We start from the raw sequence: 14699 nt of genomic DNA, 5'->3' as shown, positions 1-14699 counted from the left end.
TGAATTAACCAGCTCAACACCTCAGCCCTCATTATCTGGTATTTAGTGCTGTGGCATCCATGGTCTGTTTGTGGGCGTCCCAGTAAGAAGCATCTGCTGGGGTGCTCTGAGGACATGTTGCTGGTCTAAATGGGTCTTTGATCTGATCCAGTGGCTGATCTTCTTTTCTGCTTAAAGTGAAGTAAACAAGGACATTGCTCAAGGTCCTTATGACTGAGGAAAGAAGCGAAAGCTTAGGACAATGTCAATATTAGCCTGGATTTCAGAAGCTACAGCTTTAAATTAAGGAACAAAAGGTAGGGGAGAATCAGTTTGCTCCTGAAAATGACTGCACAGGTATCTTTCTCTCCCTCCCTCCCTCCCTCCCTCCCCTTCCTCTCTCTGTGGGTCCTTGACAAACAATTCACAGTGTAAATATACTTCTGCCTCAAATCACACTGTCCTAAGATTCTTCTTTCTTTTTTTGTATTATCATAATGGGGTTCTGAAAGCCTGAGAGCAGCTGGGAGAATGATAATAAGAGTTTACGATGGACGTGTTGTTTATAGGGTAAGTATTTGCTGAATACAGAACCAGGCTACACTGAGTCGCTTGGGACCATATTGTGTATTGGAATACACAACGAAAGGCAGATCAGCACATTCAGAAGACCAAGCTGGAGGGTTGGGGGTAGGGACAGGGGAATGTTTGCTTGTTTCATTTGTTATAGATCTCCATTTCATAAAAATACAGCAAGACGTTATGCAGCACACAAAATTGCAGTAAGATAAAACAATCAATAAAACATTAAAAAGAAAAAGAAAACAACCATCAATAAATACAAGTTTGTAAAAAGAAATTCACATCTCAAAGGCCTGTCTGGAATAATGCTGCTTTTTATTCCTGCTGAATCTCTACTGGCAGAGAGATCCACAGGGCAGGGCCTGCCACTGTAGAGGCTCAATTCCTAGTAAAGGCCAACCAAACCTCTGCCATATTGGGAACCACAATAAGTAGTTGACAAACTTAATGTGAGCAAACAGTGTGATGCAGGAGCAAAATAGGCTAGTTACAGTTCTAGGCTGCATCAACAGAAGTTTAGCATCCATATCAAAGGAAATAATAGTTCCATGCTATTCTGCCCTTATCAGACCCCACATGGCGTGTTGTGTCCAGTTCTGGGCAACACAGTTTAAGAAGCATATTGACAAATGGGAACATGTACAGATGGGGGTGACCAAGATGATAAAGGATATTCTAACTAAAGCAGAGGCTCCCAAACTTATTTTGCCTACCACCCCCTTTTCAGAAAAAAAAATAAATACACAGTGCCCCATGGAAATCCACCTTATTTAAGCAAACAAACAGAACAATGCAGTGACAAATTTACACTCTTTTATGTTTCTATACTTGTACCTATGTCCTACGACACAGTAAAGAAAGATGTTGTAAATAAGACACATCAGTAAGTGCTATTACACAACAGATGTAACATGTATAAATGGTTTTTCAAAATTGGGCAAGGAGGTGGCCTAGGCCCCCTTATTTTTATTCAGCACCCCCCAATTGTACCCAAGGCTACTACAGTACCCCTGGACTGTTCCAGTGCCCCCCAGGGGGTGGTATCACTCACTTTGGGAAACACTCAACTAAACAACAGGGAGAAATTTATGACAGTAAGAACTGTTTGACAGTGGACCGGTCTCCCCCAGAAGGTGGTGGACTCTCCTTCATTGGAGGTTTTTAAAGAGAGGTTGGGTGGCCATTTGTCTGGGGTTCTTTGGCTGTGGTTCCTTCATTGCAGGCTGTTGGGCTACTTGACCTTTGGGGTACCTTCCAACTCTACCATTTTATGATTCTAAGTGCCCCATCGAAGGCTCTCGGGGACTGAGGTGGCACAAAAGGGTTCAGGTAGTCCTTAAAGTACTTTAGGCTTAAGTTGCTTAGGCTTTTTGCAGATTAACACATACCTGGCTTGGCAGCAAATTGACAACACATGCATGACTGAATGCTCCACAAATCAAAAATCTTCTGCCAATGAGAAGCTACAAAGCTAGGGAGATGGGTTCTTTTCTAGGGACAGATCAATCCATTAGTTTTGGTTCCTCTCAATTTCTAATTTTTCAGATCCTAAATTCAGTACTCCAGGTTTTGTACTTTTAAAAAAAATGCCTGTATGAAAATATGTCAGCAAGGATTCTATCTGTCATTAAACAATTTGTCTGGAGGTGAGAACTGTTTGTCAGACATTGCCTCTCCCCTCCTGACCAATACATTGATTCGCTGGGTTCTGTCTAAGTGTCTCTGTGCATGGGTACTTCCAGAGCTCACTTGCAATTAGCCCCATTGCCAAAGCCTAGGCAGTCAGAGTAGATGTCTACTCTTTTCTTTGAGGGTGGAAAATACATGTTTTAGGACCCACCCTCTTCTTTCTACTGTAGATTGTGTTAACTGATTTTGATATTTTTCAGTTGCATTGGCCATCAGCTTGGATGGCTTTAAAAGACAGATTCATGGAGGATGAAACTAGCATGATGTCTATGTTCTGCCTCCAATGTCAGGGGCACCACTGGCAGAGGAAGAGGGGGGTGAGGGAGCGCACTGCCCCTGGCACCACAATCGCCATGGTGTGCCATTGCGGCTGCCCCCCTGCACTGGGCACCACACCCCCAGGATGTGCACCACGCCCCTGCGGACAGCGTGCCATGCCCCTGAGACACACACCATGCCCCTGTGGGCGGCGCACTATGCCCCGGGATGTGCACCAGCCATGCCCCCGCCTGCTTTCTGCCCCCGGTGCCAGAGCATGAAGCTCCGCCATGAGGGGCATTATTTCTCTGAATACCAGTTGCTGGGACTCACAAGTGGTCAGGGAGCTATTGGGTCCTGCTAGTAGGTTTCCCATAGGAATCTGGTTGGCATCTGGTTGGTAAAAACAGGATTCTGGACTAAAAGGGGCATTGGCACAATCCTGCAGACTCTTCCTATGCTGTTACTCCCCTTGGGATTTTATGGCGAAAGACTGGAAACAAAATTAAATAATACTAACAACAATAATAGCAGCCCTTTACATGTTGAGATCTTGATCACATTTGTTTTGTAATAAAAGATTACTATGAAACTTATGAACTTTTCCCCCCCTAAGAAAAGCAATATGTAACTATTCTAAACTAGCTGGGAGGGCCTAGCACATCCTGGGAACTTTTAGAAACAAACAAACAACAAAAATAAATCTGATTTTTTAAACGGTTAGTGTAATTTGTTAATTTGGACCTGTCACCCCAAGGATTGGGTGAAGTCATGCCAAAGTCACATTTTGGTGTGGCATCTTGATTCAAAACATCAACCTAAGAACCACCCACCCCCAACACCTCGTGAGTCCTCAGGTCAGGTTTGGTGATGATATCTCAAGAGGTGGCCGAACCTATTCCAAAAATGGGCAAAGTCACACACTAAAGTCATGTTTTTAGTCCATCATCTTGATTCAAAATGGCACCTGGCATCCCAATTGTCTATGAAGAAATCCTTGTACTGAATTTGGTGACAATATATCAAGAGGTGGATTAACCTGCAGAGAACATGCAGACAAACCATTTTCCAAAATACATAGTAGATAAAATAAGTTTTGCTGGGACTCATTGACCCAGAGAAAAGGATGCAGGTGGTTGTGGGAGAGATATAGATAGCCTTTGCTGTGCTAGCTAGCTATGCAGGGGTAAACCTTTTCAGCTGTTGAGAAGCAAGCCATGGTTTTTCTCCATCAGTTATGAAAGAGAAGGTTCCTTTCTTTATTTCAAATATTCTTTAAGCTCTTTGGAATGATCTGCCCTGAATGTAGGAGATTAGACATAATTCCCCTGTCAATGCTTGCTTCTGACTAGCTGACAACTTATGCCTTCAGAGATCCCCTAAACTCATGGCTGAATACATTAGACAGAGGACAAGGGATGGGTACCAATTAGGATGGGAGAGAAGCAGGTGGATTTTCTAGCAGCTGGATATTCAGTTCAATGTAATCACATGGAACAATGGCCAATGTGTATTTCCTCCTTCCTTGTCAACCTGAAATGGGGGCAGTGAAAGACAGGATTGGCTTTAAGGAGCAACTGGATAGCAAATTATTATACTATCTGGCCACTGATGCCCCATGGAGCATGACCTGATCTAACCTCCATTCTGGCAGTTTGAATATATTCACCCCGGCTAACACCAGTTTTGTCTCAATGCTGTGTTGTCCTGAAATGGGAAACATGTAGCCCTCTAGATCTGGTTGGACAATACCATGACCAATGGGATGACAGGAGTTGTAGTCCAAAAACATCTGGAAGGCCACAGGCTCCCCACCCCTGGACTATGGGGGTAGGGATGGGTTAGAAACGGTGCCTTGTAACTCAATGGTACAGTACAAGCTTTGGCTGAAAAGTCCTAGGTTCAATAGTCATAGGATCATAGAACTGTAGAGTTAGAAGGGACCCCAATGGCCATTTAGTTCAACCCCCTGCAAGGCAGGAATCTCAGCTAAAGAATCCATGACAGATGGCCATCCAACCTCTGCTTAAAAACCTCCAAGGAAGGAGAGTCCACCACCTCCCGAGCGAGACCATTCCACTCTTGAACAGTTCTTACTGTCATATGTTTCTTACTTCCTGATGTTTAGTCGGAACCTCCTTTCTTGTAACTTGAAGCCATTGGTTCAAGTCCTACTCTCCAGAGTAGGAGAAGACAAGCTTGCTCCATTTTCCTTGGGACAGCCCTTGAGATATTTGAAGACAGCTATCATATCTCCTCTCAGTCTCCTCTTTTCCAGGCTAAACATACCCAACTCCCTCAGCCATTCCTCATAAGGTTTCCAGACCCTTGATCATATTTGTTGCCCTCCTCTTCACACGATCCAGCTTGTCAATATCCTTTTTAAATCGTGGTGCCCAGAACTGGACACAGTATTCTAGGTGTGTCCTGGATCAGGGTCTACTTAAAGGGCCAGGTGCCAGCAAAGGAGCTGGTGAGGCCTGGCAGCCCACCACACCTGGCCATCTCATTTCAGATGGTAAAGGAATGGGGCACCAGTGTCACTTCCCGATGACCTGGAAGCGACAGGTCCCCTTTTCCAGGGGAAAACTGGGGGGCAAATGCAGTCCATGCAAACAGAAAACCAGTTGGACCTGTGCTTTCTAGGCATGGGACAAGCGGAAGTATGTACAAGCTGTTGCATCAAGCAAGCATTATGCTACAATTCCCAGTGCTTTTCAACATCCTATGCCTTACTGAAACAAGTCCAAGGTCACATCCAGTGCTTTTTTCTGGGGGTATGCAGGGGTACGCATACCCCTAAACATTTTTTGAATCTTTGTACAGTGGACGCTCGGGTTGTGAATTGGTGCTTCTGCGCATGTGCAACCGTCGAAACCCGGAAGTAACCCATTCCGGTACTTCCAGGTTTCAGTGGTCCGTAACCCAAAAAAATTCAACCTGAAGTGTCTGTAACCCGAGGTATGACTGTACTTTTGTCCATTTACTGTATTTATTTTTCCCAATTTGAACTATAAAATGGTGACTTTCTTGAGTCAAAATGAGAGTACCCCTAGACATTTTTTAAAGCACTGGTCACATCTGCACCATAGTTTAAAGCACTCTTATACAACTTCCATAGTCACAGCTCCCACCAATGAATCCTGAGAGCTGTACTGACAAGGGTGCTGGGAATTGTTACTCTGTGACAAACAGAGCAGATCCTAGGATTCTTTGGAGGAAAGCTTTAAGCATGCTTTAAATGTATGGTGTAGATGTGACCCAATTTTGGATGGGGAAGTGAGTGTGTTGTACAAGAGCTATAAACAAACTTTAATTGTGCAACCTGAATATGTTAGAATGTGCTTGAACACAGCAATGGTCTGAAAGCACTCCAGAATGCTGGGGTACTCTAGTATTGGTCTCCTCTTTGCTTTTGGGTGCTGTGGTAGCACCCAGACAGTCTGATAAAATATATTTTTGTCACATTCATCTGCTGACATGATACCTTAAAAAAGAGAGGGGAAAAAACCTCCCCACTGTATGGATACCAAATACAATGATATAATTGGTCCCCAGATCCTACAGGCTAAATTATCTTGGGACAGAAGCCACCAAACTCAATATTCTGAAGACCAGTCAAAAGAAAGGCAGCATTTAAAACACACACACACAAACACACACACACACACAACTCCCCTCCAAAGAGTGATGTTAACACTGGCAGGCTTTTAGTTGAGGGTGGGTTTAAAAAAAAAATAAAAAATAAAATCTGGAGAGCTTATGTTGCTGACCCAGTTTTTGTAAATACACACACTCAGCGCCACAATCCCCATCTTTAATAAGTCTGTGGCATCGAAAGCAGGTTTTGATGTAAAGTGAAGCTGGCAGGGGAGTTGAGCAACCTCTGCGCTTCTTCTTTAGCTGTGCCAAGATTGCACTCAAGGTGGCTTCAACCTTCAGTAAGACTTGTCGTTATTTTTATCCACATGTATATGTATCTAGAGATCCACAGAGTCTATGCTAATAGTAGCAATCTCAATTCTCCAGTTCTCTGATCCTTACGTAGCCCAAATACTACCATTCACACACAAGAGAGAGGAACCACCACGCTTTGCAGAAGTAAAATAATCCCAAACCCCTAGGAGGTACTCCCACCACATCCACACCAAATAATAGTTTAATAGGCAAGAATGAGTGAATTTGTCCAGTCCAGGTTCTAATTGTTTTCAGTCTTAAATTTAACTCTCTGTATTTCTGCAGCTATTTGAATATTATTTTTTTAAAAAGGGGAAATTTTTAGTGCTAATTTCCTCTAAAATGTACATTTTGGTATGCACAGGCAGCCTGCATGCATTTCATTCATTCATTATTTTATTTATATGCTGCTTTACCACAAAAAAATCATGCTCAAAGGATCCATTTCAAATAGCAAATATAATAACATACCAAAACACACACATTCCAATACAGTGGTACCTCGGGTTACAGACACTTCAGGTTACAGATGCTTCAGGTTACAGAGGCTTCAGGTTACAGACCCCGCTAACCCAGCAATAGTACCTTGGGTTAAGAGCTTTGCTCCAGGATGAGAACAGGAATCACACGGCGGCGGCGCGGTAGCAGCAAAAGGCCCCATTAGCTAAAGTGGTACCTCAGGTTAAGAACAGTTTCAGGTTAAGAACAGACCTCTGGAATGAATTAAGTTCTTAACCCGAGGTACCACTATACTATAAAGATAAGAAAATTACTTTAAAACATGCAGCATCCAATAGCAAAAATTACAAGGGAACTTCACTATAAAGATAAGTGTGGTATAGTGGTTAAAAGCGGTAGACTCGTAATCTGGGGAACTGGGTTCGCGTCTCCGCTCCTCCACATGCAGCTGCTGGGTGACCTTGGGCCAGTCACACTTCTTTGAAGTCTCTCAGCCCCATTCACCTTACAGAGTGTTTTTGTGGGGGAGGAAGGGAAAGGAGAACGTTAGCCGCTTTGAGACTCCTTTTAGTGATAAAGCGGGATATCAAATCCAAACTACTCCTCTTCTTCTTCTTCTTCTTCTTCTTCTTCTTCTTCTTCTTCTTCTTCTCCTTCACAGTTTCACCATAGTCCTAGAAACACCTAGGGGTGGAGGAACGAGGGGTGCTGGGGGCAGTCTGCCCCGGGTGTCACCACTGAGGGCAGTGACAAAATGCTGGGCAGCACTCACCGTGGGGCCTGCAGTGCACCCACAGGTGCCACACTGCCCCAAATGGTCTGCCCGCCGCCTCCCCCTCAGCTGTAGGGCAGCTGAGTGGGAGGAGGCAGGCAGACTCCTCAGAGGCCCCGCACAGCATTCTGCTCTGGCTGGCCCCATCCCTGCCGGCAGCTGGCTCCGCCCCTGGGTGCAGGGCACGCCCACCACTGGAAACACCTCTCCCATGATGTTACTCACAGTCCTTCTCCTGGGTTTCTTATAAGGCTTCTAAGAGCAAAGGGTGGGGTAACTGGAAACACCCCTCCCATGATGTTGCTCACCTGTTGCCCTCCTGCCCACATGCTTAATTAGACATACAAACTGTTAAGTTGTGGGTGAACATATCAGACGACACAGCGATTCTTTAAACAGCTCTTCTTTAAACGTCACTTTCGATCTTTCATTTGCATACAAACTATCCAATCACTGAATGTCACTTTCGATCCTTCATTTGCATAACTATCTACAGTATCCCCCTGCTGGCCCAGGGTGACAACTTCAGTACATAACACAAGCCCTAATTAAAGGTTGTGCCAAGCTGCCAATTGAGTTCAGGCTCTGGATCCAGGTTGGGTTGCACTGAATCATTTCAGGTTGGATAGGGGCTGCTTTTATGTGCTAGATTGGGCCTCAAATTGGATTTGGTGACCATGCTCAGCCCTACCAGATACTCTGGCAAAGAATAGCCAACAGATGCCCAATTATTAAGTAATCTGCCTATCCTTTCTGGAGCAAAAGCACACTACATTTATAAACTTGTCATTTATTAAAATGCAACAATGTGAAACAATCAAAGAAAGAGACTGGTTTGGTAGTTATAATGGAAACATAAAAGGATTATCTGCCAGGAAGGATATGAAGCTTGATTAATAGTTTTCAGGGGTTACTCAAGCCACACTATTTTGTAAAAATACACTCCCACAAGATGCAGTGATGACCAACAACTTGGGTGGCTTTAAAAAAGGATTACACAATTCATGGATGGAGGGTAATGCTATCAATGGCTATGTTCTACCTCAACTGTGGGAGGCAGTGTGCCTCTGAATACCAATTGCTAGAAATCGCAAGGTCCCACTTGTGGGTTTTCCAGGGGCATCTTGTAGGCCAGTGTGAGAACAGGATGTTGAACTGGATGGGCACCTGGGCTTACTCAACAGGGTTCTTCTTATGTGACATTTTGTCTAGTCTGCATGTGCCAAGTAGGCAGAAAGCAACGTGCCTGGGTCATGAAAATGACCTTTGGATTGAGTATCTCTTCGTTAATTCTCATGCAGTCCATTACTGTTCCTTTAGGCTGATTTGGAAGCAGTCAGATTGGGCTATGGCAATCATGTTCAAGTCACCTTGAGCATTGTAAAAGCTTGCATGCCTGGCAGGGATTTCTCTCTCCCTCTGTTCTTGTTCATTGGGAAAGGTTTGTGCAGCAGAAATGCTTGGTGTGCTGTCAGCGAGTAGAGCTGCATTCTTTGATTTGGAGGAAAACAGCACCTCCCAGTTTGCAAGCAAAGCAGGTGAGAAACTCTACTCCCCTAAAAATCCAATCCTACAATCAAGCTTCTTCAGACCTGATTAAAGAGGGGCTGGACAAAATGGAAGATGTTTGCAAAAAGTCCAATATAAGAGTAACAACAGTAGAATAATAGAATCATAGAACTGTAGAGGAGCACAGCCAGAGAACCCCTACCATCCAGACTCTGTCTGAAAACCTCCAACAAAGGAGTCTACTATCTTCTGAGGTAGTCCGCTCCATTGTTAAGCAATCCATTGGTTCAGGTCCTACCTTCTGAGGCAGCAGAAAATAAGCTTGCTCTATTATAATGATTATAATTATAATAATTATTATTTTAAGAAATGCACACACATTCTAACTTCTCCCAAATAACTTTTGCAGGTTGTCTCTTACTGTTTCCCTAGTAACTCCAAACATTTATTTATGGACCGCAATAAAGCCAGTGTGTGTGTGAACTTATTCATGTGCTCATTGATTTTCCTCCTCTTCAAATGGGTTTTTGGTTGGGGGCAGAGTGAGAAGCAGCAAAAGGTTAAAAAAACTTCATCTCTCGAGATATAGCGATTTTTTAGGCAATTATTTGCATTCATTCATTAATTTGTTTATTCATTCATTTGTTTGTTTGTTTGTTTAAACTGTAGTATTTTTGTGGTTTAAGAGAAATTGTCTCTGCAATATTTGCCCCAGAGGATACTTAGGGGAAATCAGTTGCCTGCCCCAAGTCTTTGCCAGCCCTGGCCCCCATCATCACAACAGCCATCATTATCACAGAGTATTGGAAATGACAGCCACAGGTCCTGTAACTATGGTAATAAAATACAAATGTAACAGGTATTTACTCTTTTCTTGCAACATCAAATTTTCTCATGAAAAGAGGCATCTTTTCACTGCAGTTTACTCTGCATTAACTACTCCTTAACATTGTTGAACTTTACTTTCCTTCCCTCTAAAGTATCATGGCTCTCTAAAATGTTTGCTGCCCAAATATGGAAAAGGTGTAGGAAGAGAAGAGCTTCAAATGAAATTAGTAATCTCTGTGACATTGGGCAATGGGGTGAGGTAGCGACAGGTTATAATAAGCCAAGTTCTGGCTGGCTTAAGGCAGATGCTGGAAAATCTCTTGCACACCATATGTTGTTGGACTGTCGCTCCCGTCATCCCTTTACAGTGGTCATGCTAGGTGGGACTGATGGGTGTTGGAGTCGAAGCATGAACAGCCACAGGTTCTCATTCCCTGGCTTAATGGGACTGATATAGTCATATGAGATACATGAGGATATGCATCATCAGAATGGGAGGAGGGAGTATGTCAGGAGTGCCAGCTTGGCCCCACAGGACCGTAGGTGCTATGCAGTGCATGACCCTGGAACCAAAATTTGTGGGTACCCGGCGTGTTCATGGGGAATTTTATAGGGCCCCAGGGCCCCAGGGAGCTAGCACCTATGGATTATGCAATGTTTGCTTCTAGGGGTGGAGGAGAAATTGGATTCAGGATGCTTTAAAAGCCAAATCTATTCAGTTCAGACTTTCAGAAACAATATGCAAAACCAAAACACATTTATCCTTTGAAATTAACTTTTAGCTGTATTTTCCATTGCAGTTTTCCAACCGAACGTTTTACACAAATGCATGTGTGCGAGAAAATGTGCATAAAAAGATGACATTAGTGAAAATAATGAACGAAACTGCAATATGTTAGGGAAAATTTATTCCAAAAATGTATACATTAGCCAAAACTGAGCACAAAATTGTGTTTATTTATAGAGATTCGCACTAAGATGCTGGTGAATTTTCACAAGGATTTTTTTTAAAAAATGCAGATGATTGCAAAAATGTGCAGAACTTAAGATTGGAAGAATTAGAAACTGAGAGAACTGAAAGCAGCAGCTAAAGTCACTTAGTGTTGCTATATTTCAAGAGGTAAAAATCCGGACACAAAAAGTTGCTGAACTTTTTTAGGACAATCGCCCAATAGCCTCTCCGCCACTGCCGAGCCTGAGCTGCCCAAGCCCCAGCCGTCCCACCAGAGCCAGAGCCCAAGCCCAGGGTGCCCACACCAGTCAGAGTCAGAGACAGAGCTTGGGCCACCCATTCCAGAGCCTGAACCAGAGCCACCTGCACACTTAAAAAAAACCAACAACTCCAGAATCCAGGACATTTGCTTTCAAATGTAAAATTATCCCTGGGGTGGCATGTAGTACCCCAAAAAGAGGACATGTTCGGAATTCCTGGACATATGGCAACCCTAAAGTCCTTGGCACTTGAGCTATCTAAAGCTATCCAAAGTGAAAAGGTGCAGAATGGAGAGAAAAGTGAGTGGTCCTGATTCAGCTCTACTATTAGGGATAGTGAGGTGGCCACCTCAGGCAGCAGATACTGGTCAGCAGTGGAAGCTTTCTGACTCTTCCTCCTCCTCAACTCACCAGCTATTCTCCTTTGTTTGCCCTGGCCTAACTCTCACTTGATGAAGAATGAACTCAGATTTCAGGTTTTGCCAAAATCTTAAATGCTTAAATCAGTGCAGTAGATCAGAAAGGCAAATTTAAAAGGTGCAGCAGGTGAATTGCATGGCTGGGTGCAAACTAAGATGCTGATCCAAGTGACATGCTCTCTGCTTCTTCCTTTTGAAGAGCAGGGCAGACACGGCTTTAATGAGGCAAGTGAGGAGCTCCTGCATTGTATGAGTGGTCTGTTCACCCTAGTGCTGGCATCTACATGACCTAAGGCATGGTGTGGAAGACAGGGCCAACAACACCTAGCTTGTCATTGGGCAATTCCCCCCAGGGTGGAGGCTTGCTAGCTGGAGGGCTGCCCCACTGCAGGAGAGGCATGACTGGAAATGCCCAGTAACATTGAAGTAGTTCTTTCCCCCTGACAACCTACTTGGCCCCTCCCTGGGATCCAGGGCTTGGTTTCCTTTTCTGGCTCCAGTGTTTCTTGGGGACCTAGAATCACAGAATCATAGAACTCTAGAGCTGGAAGGAATCACAAGGGTAATGTAGTCCAATCCCCTGTAATGCAGGAATATTTTGCCCAGAATGGGGTTCAAACCTATGACCCTGAGATTAACAGTCTCATGCTCTACTAACAGAGCCAAAGTTCCATTCTGTGTACAGTATAGGAGGCAACTTGTATACCTCTGCTTCTTCTGGGTCCTTTCCATCCAATTCTGTTTCGTAGCTCCCTAGTTTCTGAGCAGGGATAGATGTATATGCCAGTTTTGATTACTCTCAGCTTCTTATTTTTCTCCCAATTTTAAATTCAGTCCACATTTCCTCAGCAATTTTCAAAGAAAATCCTCATGAATATTCACCAGCATTTTAGTTTGAATTGCCTCTGAAAATACACATTTATGTATACTATTTTGGCAAGTACACATCTTCCCCTAATATGTATGTTAACTTCACTAACCTACACATTTTGTGCACATTTTTGTACACGTTGATTCGTGAACTGTATCATAAAATGCATAGAAATGCAAATTCCAAAGGATAGCTTTGTTTTGATTCATGTAACTGGTTTGAAAAGTGTGACTCTGCATGTCTTAGGAAGATGGGCAGATGAGAAAAATAGAGAGTGGTGGGGAGTCACCAGTCCACTGGAATGGATCCAGGAAAAGGTGATAAAAATGATTTAAGGGCTTAGAGAAGGGGTTGACCTATGTGGAAGGATTAAAGGAACTAATTATACACCACTCAGATAAAGAATGACTAAAGAGGTGGTTTTATAATCTCCTGTAAATACTTGGAGGGTGTCAGCATGAAAGATGGAGGCAGAATTATTTAGGGTAGTTCATTGGAGAGTTCATTTGAGTTAAAGGGGTGGTAAGAATCCTGCCATTAGGCCAATCAGCTCGATGATAAACAAGATGGGAGAAGGCTGAGTGATGGTGCAGGACTAAAATGCAGGCACAACTAGAGATGGGGGAGAAATTAGTCCATTTTGCCATTTTGCAAAATTTAAAAGCTCAGAACACAATTAAAAAAGTTTAAAATCACATATACATTAAAAAGCAGTTCTAGTTGTTCATTTACTTGTCAGAAGGGAACCCTTCTGACCTAGGGATGACCATCTGTCAGTATATTATACCAGTGTTTCCTCAAATGGGATATTTCAAGGGGCCACAGGTGAAATTATATAATTTATATAATTATAAAAATTATAAATAAGACATGTTCTATTTACAAACAAAATAGCTACCTTTCTACTGGTAGGACAGAGGGGCCACAGGAAGGAAACAAGGTCAGAAGGGGGCCACGGTCAGAAAAAGGTTGAGAAACACTGGATTATACTACTCCTAGGTGCTAGTCATTATATGTCATATTTTAATTGCTGCTGCACAAAATTAGCCACCTTGTATATTATACTGGGATTATTATTTAGGAGTAGCAGAGTGGCAAGAAACTGTTCATAACTCTCAGTTTATTTCTGACGTATAGGCAAGATAAGGTCAGAGCATAAATCTCTGTAAAACAAGGACTGGAGACGCACGTGTTCTACAATTTCAATTTGGCCAGAGTCACAGGGACAGCATCTCTCAAAATAGGGGATGTTTCTATAGTGACCTTCAAGAACAGCAGAGGGGAGAGCACTGTATCGAGCCAGGGTGAATGCCCTATGATGTTTAGGCCGATCCAGATTGCTTAAATACTCCTTAGGAGTTCAAAGATACCTACTGTAATCACTGACAATAAAGAAGACGGGCCTATCCGGATCCATTTGGCTTTCTGTGTCTGTGATATGCTGTTTGATGGCTGATTTAGCCTGCTCAAAGCTCATTCTGAACAGATACTCAAAGGAAAAAGCCCAGAGCTAGAATTTTGGTCATAACTGTTTGATACCATGCAGATTGGAATTCATCCTTGAGAACAAGGGGAGGACGCTCAGTAGGAAAAAACACCATAATCTTAGTCAATAGTTGAGAATAAACTTCCATACTCTGGCCTCTATGCTCAAGAGACCTGCCTCCAGCCCCAAGATGGCATTGATGACACCTCTAGGGACCTAACTTTAGATTGTATGCACTCCAGCGATGCCAAATTTGTAAAGAAACCTACGTAGCTGGGAACCATATAAGAGTTGGGCTCTTTCAATGCTGCTGGTATATAATAGCCTTCTTTGGATCTATACAATTTTTGTATAGCCAATGAGCTCCTCTGAGCCTTGTTAGTAACATAGTCCCCATGCACTTTCCTGCTTCCTGAGGCATTAAAGACTGTACCCAGGTATTTAAAGCAGGAGACCTTTCTACTTTATGTTCCTCTATAGGCCAGCAGTGTTCCCTAGGTTTTTTTGGCAAATATATACAGTTGTACCTTGGCTCCCGAATGACTTGGGACTTCTGAATGATTGAAAACCAGAAGTGAGTGTTTCAGTTTTTGAATGTTCTTTTGGAAGCCAGAAGTCCGACGGGGCTTCCACGGCTTCCAATTGGATGCAGGAGTTTCCTGCAGCAAATCAGAAGCT

The sequence above is a fragment of the Podarcis pityusensis genome, assembly GCF_964106645.2.
Source record: "Podarcis pityusensis genome assembly, chromosome: Z".
In the NCBI taxonomy this organism is placed as follows: Eukaryota; Metazoa; Chordata; class Lepidosauria; order Squamata; family Lacertidae; genus Podarcis; species Podarcis pityusensis.
Note: the sequence above shows the minus strand (reverse complement) of the source record.